We start from the raw sequence: 8625 nt of genomic DNA, 5'->3' as shown, positions 1-8625 counted from the left end.
AAGCCGGTAGTCTATACCCGGGTGTCCGCCTACATCGACTGGATCAACGAGGTGGGTGCCGCCTCCACAGCTGTCCCTGCACCTGTCAGCCCCTCCCCCTCACTCGCCCACCCCCTCACTCATTCATGCATTTATTCATTCATTCATTTATTCACTTATTCATTCACTCATTCCTGCCCTTATTCACTCATTCATGCATTTAGTCACTCACTCATTTATGCATTTATTCACTCATTTATGCATTTATTCACTCATTCAGCATTTATTCACTCATTCACACATTTATTCATTCATTTATTCACTTATTCATTCACTCATTCTTGCATTTATTCACTCATTCATTCATTTATTCACTCATTCTTGCATCTATTCACTCATTCATGCATTTAGTCACTCATTCATTTGCTCATTCAGTGATTCATTCATGCACTTATTCACACATTCACTCTCTCATTCAAGAAATATTGGTTGAGTGCTTCCAGTAGCAGGCCTTAAGTTGGGTCCCAATAAGGATACAGTCATCGACTCCTCCACATCCATCCACTGCCTTCATCAAGCACTTATGTCCCCATCCAGGCCCCACACCAGTCTCCCCCAAAACCTGACCATCTGAGACTGTGGCCCAGCAGAGGAGACAGATGGTTTGGATGGCCATTTATCATCTTGAGAGTAGGGGAACAGAGGGTCACCCTGGGCTGGGGGCTTCCCCACTGGGGACCCCTTTGCACAATAATCTGAAATGCTGAGGGACTCAGACCCCTTGGACAGGGATAAGGCTGGCATGTGAAGGCTGGGGGCCGCCGGCCATGTCCCCATGGGCCCACCCTCTGGGCAGAGCCTTTGCCGCCCCAGAAGATGGCACAGCCCTGAGTCCCTCACACTGTTCTCTGCTCTTCCAGAAAATGCAGCTGTGACTTGTTGCTGGGAGCGGCAACAGGGAGTCCCTGCAAGAGCAATAAACTTCCTTCTCCCGGGGCTGCCTGGATCCTTGATTTGCGCGGCCTCTAACTGTTGCTTCCCAGCTCTCTGGTGCTGCCCCTTTCCACACTATGCAGCCAACGAGAGCCCACTCAGCCAGTTTCCCCCACCCTGCATTAGACAAGTGTGGAAATGGAGGCCCGGAGAGAGGGCCAAGGAAGGAGCCTCCTGGGGCATTAATGGGAGGCAGGGGGCTGGGGGTGGAGAGTCCAGGGAGTCTTGCGTGAAGCTGGAGGGGATGGGAGTTAAGGACTCATCAGACACCTTCCCCACTCCATCTCACAAGCTGTGAACAGGTGAGACCCTGATGAAATCACTCGCTTCTCTGATTCTACCTCCACCGAGGGGCCTGGCAGGTCCTCACGGCCCCCAGCTGCAGATGGAAGACAGGGTCTCCCCAAGAGCAGCCTCCTCCAGGCCACAAGAGGATGGCCAAAGCTCAGGGACAACCACTCCTGGGGAAGGGGCTCCCTAGCAGGGACCCCCCCAACCCACCCCGCAGCACAGACCCCACAGCTGTTGTTGGCAGGGGATCTCTGCTTTGAGACGTGTTTAGTGAGCGGGCCCCTGTGTCCTGCCTTGTGCTGGGCATGGTGAGGGTAAAGGAAGAGGAGGAGACCCCAGCATCACCCTCAGGAGACACACGTTTGAAGAAGGCAATGGTTTCCACACAGAATCACGGTGGTCAGAGCTGGATATGCTTTCATTGTGTTAGACAGGTGGGGAAACTGAGGCCCAGAGAGAGGAAGGAGTTGGGACAGCCGGCAATGCCTGATCCAGCAGAAGAGAGTTCTCCCAAGGCTGACAAGAGGCCAAGAGGAGCCAGAAATGAGACAGACCCAGTGTCCAGGGAGGGACACGCCAGGGGGATCGGACCCTGATGATGGGGGTGGCCAGAGATGAGAGAGACCCAGTGTCCAGGGAGGACATGCCAGGGGGATCAGACCCTGGTGATGGGGGCCTCTGGCCTGGCGTGCTCCTGGGAATGTCCTGTTCTGTGGAGGTGCCCCCAGCCCAGCCTCTGGAACCCTCGCTGGAGAGCCCTCGGGTGCAGCTGCCTCAGACTGGCCCAAGAGTTCTCCCTTTTCTCCACCAGACTTTGTCCCCTGGGAGTGGGGACCATGGTGTGACTCCCACACCCCAGTGATGCCAAGGCAAGTCTCAGGAAAGACTTGACTTACTCGACAAGCAGTGGGGGCTACAGGGAGCCCAGCACCACCCAGACCCGGGAATCCAGGATGGGGGGACCCCAGCTGAGCAGGAGACAGACCAGTAAACAGATCATTAAATTACCTGGTATACATTTGAAAACAGAAATACAGACAAGAAGCATAGAAACGGGACACTTAAACCAGTGTCAGTTGGCAGGAGGAATTCAGGATGGCTTCCTGGAGGTGATGATGCCCAAGCTTGGTCTTAAAATTTGACCAGAAGGTACCCAAGTACAGAAGGCAGTCCTGTTTGCTTAATCCAAACTTCATTCCCAGCTAGCCTCTTCTTTTTTTTTTTTTTTTTTTTTGAGACAGAGTCTTGCTCTGTCGCCCAGGCTGGAGTGCAGTGGCACGATCTTGGCTCACTGTAAGCTCCGCCTCCCAGGTTCACGCTATTCTCCTGCCTCAGCCTCCTGAGCAGCTGGGACTACAGGCGCCCACCACCATGCCCAGCTAATTTTTTTGTTTTTTGTATTTTTAGAAGAGACAGGTTTCACCATGTTAGCCAGGATGGTCTCCATCTCCTGACCTCGTGATCCACCTGCCTCGGCCTCCCAAAGTCCTGGGATTACAGGTGTGAGCCACCGCAGCCAGCCAAATTTTTTGTAATTTTTTAGTAGAGATGAGGTTTCACCATGTTGTCCAGGCTGGTCTCAAACTCAGGTGATCTGCCCGCCTTGGCCTCCCAAAGTACTGGGATTACAGGCATGAGCCACCGGGCCCAGTCTCATTCCCAGCTATCTTCTTTTGTGTATGTCTTTACATTGGGGGTTATAAATGCTAAATGCTTGCTGTCCTCAGATCCCTTGTAGTTAGGGAGCTAATTACAAAGTTAATTAATATTGCAATGTTATTTAAGAAATGCTAAATAATATCTAACATTTATCAGGTACTTAGCATGTGCCAAGCACTATCCTATAGGTTTTACGTTATCTCAATCCCCAAAAACAACTCTGTGAGGTAGATTACTATTAGCATCATGCCCATTTGACAGATGAGAAAACTGAGGCCAGAAAAGGTTAGTGACTTCCCAATGTTTAACTAAAAGGTGGTGGAGCCGGGATCCAGACTTTAGTGATCTAACTCAAGGGCCTGTGCTCCTGTCTACCATGCTCTGCTGCCCTGCAATGTAAAACATCCTCTGGAAAAAAAAAAAACCTTTCCTGATAAGAAGGATCTGACATAGCTGATGCTGCCCCTTGCCCTTCTTCCTGCCTTGAATATGGACGTGATGCCTGGAGCTGAGGCAGCCATCTTGTGGCCAAGAGAATTACACAGATGTCAGCTTAGACCTCATCAAGCTATAGATCCAATGCCAGCCACCATTTTCCTCTGAATGCCTGGCTATGTGAAAAGAATACATCTGCACTTGTTTTAGCCACTGAAGGTTTTCAGTTACTTGCTAATCAATTCACTAGGGAACAGAAGGGGTCACTTTCTAGCCGAGGGAACAGCATGAGCAAAGCTATAGCGACTGCTTGGCAGAGAACTCCAGTGTTGCCACAGCATAAAGTCAGGGGCAAAGGCAGAGTGACCAATTGTCCTGGTTTGCCTGGACTGAGTTTTCCGAGACATGGATGTATCAATGCTAAAGCCGGAACAGTCCCAGCAAACCAAGATGGTCGGTCACCCTGGCAGGGAGGAGCAAGCGACAAGACTGGAAAGGAAGCAAATGCCCTTATGGAAGGCCTTGTGCAGTGGTAGGGGCTGCTGGGACTTCATGCTGAGGGCAGTGGGAGCTGTAGAGGGCATTTAGATAGAGAAGTGGCCACTATGGTCCGACATGTATGCTAAAGTGTCCATCAGACAGCTGTGGGGAGGGTGATTTGGAGCAGGCAAGAGTGGAGGCAGAGAGGCCAGTAAGGAGGCTGCTGCAGCAGCCTAGGCCAGAAATAATGCAGCCTGGATGGAGGTGGTAATGAAAAGGAGAAAAGGGAGGTTTCAGTAATGATTTAAGAGGCACAACTGTAGCGTGGAGCAGCAGGCCTCCAGCCCCACATCTACATAAACTTCCAGGAATCTGTTTAATTATCAAAACTATTATTTGTCAGGAGCCAGGCATGGTAGCATACACCTGTAGCCCCAGCTACTTGGAAAGCTGAGGCAGAAGGACTGCTTGAGCCCAGGAGTTCGAGACCAGCCTGGACAACATCGCAAGACCCTGTCTTTACAAAAAATACAAAAATTAGCTAGCCGTGGTGGGCATGTACCTGTGGTGGCAGCTACTTGGGAGACTGAGACAGGAGGATCACTTGAGGCCAGGAGGTCAAGGCTGCAGTGAGCCGTGATTGTGCCACTGCACCCCAGCCTGGTCAACAGAGTGAGACAGAGTGACCAGGCACTCTGGTCAACAGAGTGTCTCAGAAAACAAGAAACAACAACAAAAATGACTATTTGTTAGCTAATACATGGTGAAACACAACCCACAGTTCAGTTTGTTCAACAAGACTGTAAAATTTGGCCAGGCGCGGTGGCTCACACCTGTAATCCTGGCACTTTGGGAGGCCGAGCTGGGGGTGGATCACCTGAGGTCAAGAGTTCAAGACCGGCCTGGCCAACATGTCAAAACCCTATCTCTACTAAAAATACAAAAAACTAACCAGGCGTGGTGGCAGGCACCTATAATCCCAGCTACTTGGGAGGCTAAGGCAGGAGAATCGCTTGGACCTGGGGGGTGGAAGCTGCAGTGAGCCAAGATCGTGCTACTTCACTCCAGCCTGGGTAGGCAAAAGAGCAAAACTCTGTCTCCAAAAAAAAAAAAAAAAGAGTGTAAAATTCTCAGCTTTGGGGACAAGATCCACTATTATGCCCAAGAATCAATGCCTATATATGGCAAACAGAATAATGCTCCCTGCAAAAGATGTGTACACCCCAATCCCCAGAACCTGTGAACATGTTACCTTACTTGGCAAAAGAGATTTTTTCAGATACGATTAAATTAAGGATCTTGCCATGGAGTGACCATCTTGGATTATCTGGGTGGGCTCTGTGTAATCAATAAGGGTCCTTAGAAGAGGGAGACAAGAGGGTCAGGGTCAGAGAGAGATTTGAAGATGCTACGCTGCTGGCTCTAAGGATAGAGGAAGGGGCCACGAACCAAGGAATGCAGGCGGCCTCTGGAAGCTGGTAAAGGCCAGGAAATGGATTCTTCTCCAGACTTCCAGAAGGAAACAGTCCTGCCCATACCTGAACTTTAGCCCAGTGAGACAAACTGGACTTCTGACCTTCAGAACTACAAGATAATAAATGTGTGTGTTTTTAGTCACTAAGTTTGTGATGATTTGTTACAAGAGCAATAGGAACCAAATTCACCATCCTTCCTCCCGTGTTAGAAGGCAAAATCAAAGCGCACTGTGGTGGGTGTAGTGGGGAGGGAGAGGGAGGGGTCGGGAAGGACTCCCTGGGGTCTGGCTAGGGTGACAGTAGGGATTTGTGGACTTTGTCCAAGAAGTCACAAACTGGTGGCTGGAAGGGAGGGAAACTGGAAATATAGGCACTGACCCTCCCACCTCCACCTTCTGCCTGGGGGCTGGGAGGCCTGGAAGGGGCTACTGAGAGCCCCATGAGCCACTGATCCACTAGGGTGCCATTGGGTGCCTAATAGCCGTTGCGTGGCTGGCATGTATTGAGCACTCGGTAATTTGTGTTAGGCTCCACCCAAGGCTTCATATATATGATCTCATTTCATCCTCATGGCAACCCTGATTATTATCTCTCTTTACAGATGAGGAAACTGAGGCTCAGAGAGATTTCAAACTCAGCCCAGATTACACAGCTAGTAGTGGGGCACCATGATTTAAACCCAGGTTGTCTAACTCCAGAGCCTGTGCAACTAACAACTTGTTGTTCTGGCATGAATCCTAAAGTCTAAGGATGCCCTTGCACGCTGACCCCCTGTAGTGACCAGGGAGGTGTAGGCTATGGGGGTGCCGAGAAGCCTCAATAAAACCAGCGATAAGCCCAGAGAGACAGAGGCTGGAGAGGAGAGTTATTACTCCCAGATGCTCAAGAAAGACTTTCAGTCACTGTATCAACTAGCAGAGGCATGATAATGCTGCCTAACAACCAACCCCAAACTCGTAGGGGCAGGCGGTGATGAGCACTTATTGCTGACACGTCTGGGGACAGTTGGGGGTGTTAGGCAGCCCTGATAATTTGGACTGGACTCAATCATATGTTTAGAGGTCAGCCAGGGTTGGCTGATCCACTGTGGGTCAGACTGGGCAGCCTGGCTCTGCATGTCTCACCCACATCCCGGGAGGGCACTGCATGGCAAAGGGCATGGATACAGGGAGGATGAGGAATCAGGGCAATCTTGGTCAGCCACCACATCCACATTCTCTCTGACTCAAATGAGAAGCATAAACTAGGGCAGGGCAGAGGAAGGGCACTCACTGGGCTGGAGCTCTGAACTCACCACTGACAGGCAGTCAGTGTCTGAGTCGCTTAACCTCTCTGGGCCTCAGTTTTCCCCATCTGTGAAATGGACACCTACCCTGTCTCCTTACTGGGGAGCCAATGAAATGACCAAGGCTTGTGAATGGTGTGGAAGGGGCTATTACTACTACTGATCTCACTCCCTGGACTCAAATCTTCCCTCTGTCTTTTTTATTTTTTATTTTTTTTCGAGATGGAGTTTCGCTCTTGTTGCCCAGGCTGGAGTGCAGTGGCGCTATCTTGGCTCACTGCAACCTCCACCTCCCTGGTTCAAGTGATTCTCCTGCCTCTGCCTCCCGAGTAGCTGGGATTACAAGCACCCGCCACCATGCCCGGCTAATTTTTTATTTTTTTAGTAGAGACTGGGTTTCATCATGTTGGCCAGGCTGGTCTCGAACTTCTGACCTCAGGTCATCCACCCGCCTCAGTCTTCCAAAGTGCTGGGATTAAAGGCGTGAGCCACTGCACCCAGCCTTCCCTCTCTCTTTCTGTTCCTTAGGAGAGGAAGCTTCATTCCTAACAGGCCTCAGGTCTCAGGCTTCCGGCATATCCTTGGGGGTCCACTTCCCAGAAACTGAGTCCTATCAAGTTGAGACACAGGTTGAGTCTACAAAGGACCTCATGGCAGTGGGCCAGGGGACCACATGAAGGCAGAGAATAAACAGGCAGCATCTTCCCATAGCATCCATTTTCTGTGGAGATCGGGAGGGAAGAAAAAAGTTTATATTGAAATAAACCAATTACGAAGTTGCAAAATTCAAATTAAGCTTTCAGATGAAGAACGAGACTTCCAAGACATTTTGCTATTGTTAGTGCTGAGTGCTAGATCCCAGATCATCACTTTACTGCAAACTAGAGCCTGCAAACCAAATCTGTTTTGTAAATAAAGTTTTATTGGAACATGGCTATGCCCATATGGCTGCTTTTGCACTGCAACGGCCGAGTTGACTAGTTGTGACAGAGACCATATGGTCTACAAGTCTGAAATATTTACTATCTGGCCCTTTACACAGAAAGCTTACCAGCTGCTAAACTACTTGGATTCTTTGATGAAAAGGTTTCAAGAATTCTGTGCTGTTCTAATATCTGAGGCCTGCAGGTCTAAGGAACTAAGAGTGAATGTTTATTGCACAGTTACTATTCTGAGTGCTTCCAGTGAATAAACTGTTGCTTGATTCTAAGAACTCTAAGACATAAATGGTGGTGTTATTGTTTCTCTTTGATAGCTGAGAAACCCAAGGAATAGACAGTGAAATGTGCCCTAGCTCAGTGCTTCTCAAATGTTAATATGCAGAGGAATGAAATCATCCGGGGATCCTATGAAACCACAGACACCAAAGATGGGAAATTCTGCATTTAGATGGGAAATTCTGCATTTCTAACCGGCGACTAAGCTGTGCTGATGCTGCTGGCCCAGGTCACACTCCGTAGAGAGAAGCCAAACCACAGACTCACTACACAGAGGCCTGGGGTCTTAAGCCCAGGCCCCCAGCCCCTAAGCCACGTGGCTCTTCAGAGTAGTTGTTCTGAATGAGTCACAAACCCCACGAGAATTTCGCATCTGGCTGGGCGCGGTGGCTTACACATGTAATCTCAGCGCTTTGGGAGGCTGAGGCGGGTGGATTACCTTAGGTCAGGAGTTCAAGCCAACATGGTGAACCTTGTCTCTATTAAAATTACAAAAAATTAGCCAGGCGTGGTGGCAGGCACGTGTAAGCCCAGTTACTTGGGAGGCTGAGACAGGATAATTGCTTCAACATGGGAGGCAGAGGTTGTAGTGAGCCGAGATCACATCATTGCACTCCAGCCTGGGAAACAGAGAGAGACTGTGAAAGAAAGGAAAGAAAGAAAGAGAGAAAGAAAGAAAGAAAGAAGAGAGAAAGAGAGAGAAAGAGAGAAAGAGAGAAAGAAAGAAAGAAAGAAAGAAAGAAAGAAAGAAAGAAAGAAAGAAAGAAAGAAAGAAAGAAAGAAAGAAAGAAAGAAAGAGAGAGAGAGAGAG

At 49.5% G+C, this 8625-nt stretch overlaps 1 long non-coding RNA gene across 1 annotated transcript; it reads left to right on the top strand.

The window, feature by feature from the left end:
- On the top strand, nucleotides 1-977 carry LOC105510237. The gene is made up of 2 exons (XR_001001538.1): nucleotides 1-51; nucleotides 900-977. It is a non-coding gene; the product is annotated as an uncharacterized LOC105510237 (long non-coding RNA).
- The last annotated feature ends 7648 nt before the right edge of the window (nucleotides 978-8625 follow it).

Source organism: Colobus angolensis, unplaced genomic scaffold (assembly GCF_000951035.1).
Source record: "Colobus angolensis palliatus isolate OR3802 unplaced genomic scaffold, Cang.pa_1.0 Scaffold185, whole genome shotgun sequence".
Classification (NCBI taxonomy): domain Eukaryota; kingdom Metazoa; phylum Chordata; class Mammalia; order Primates; family Cercopithecidae; genus Colobus; species Colobus angolensis.
The sequence above is the reverse complement of the archived record's forward strand: the minus strand, read 5'-3'. Positions and strand labels throughout refer to the sequence as shown.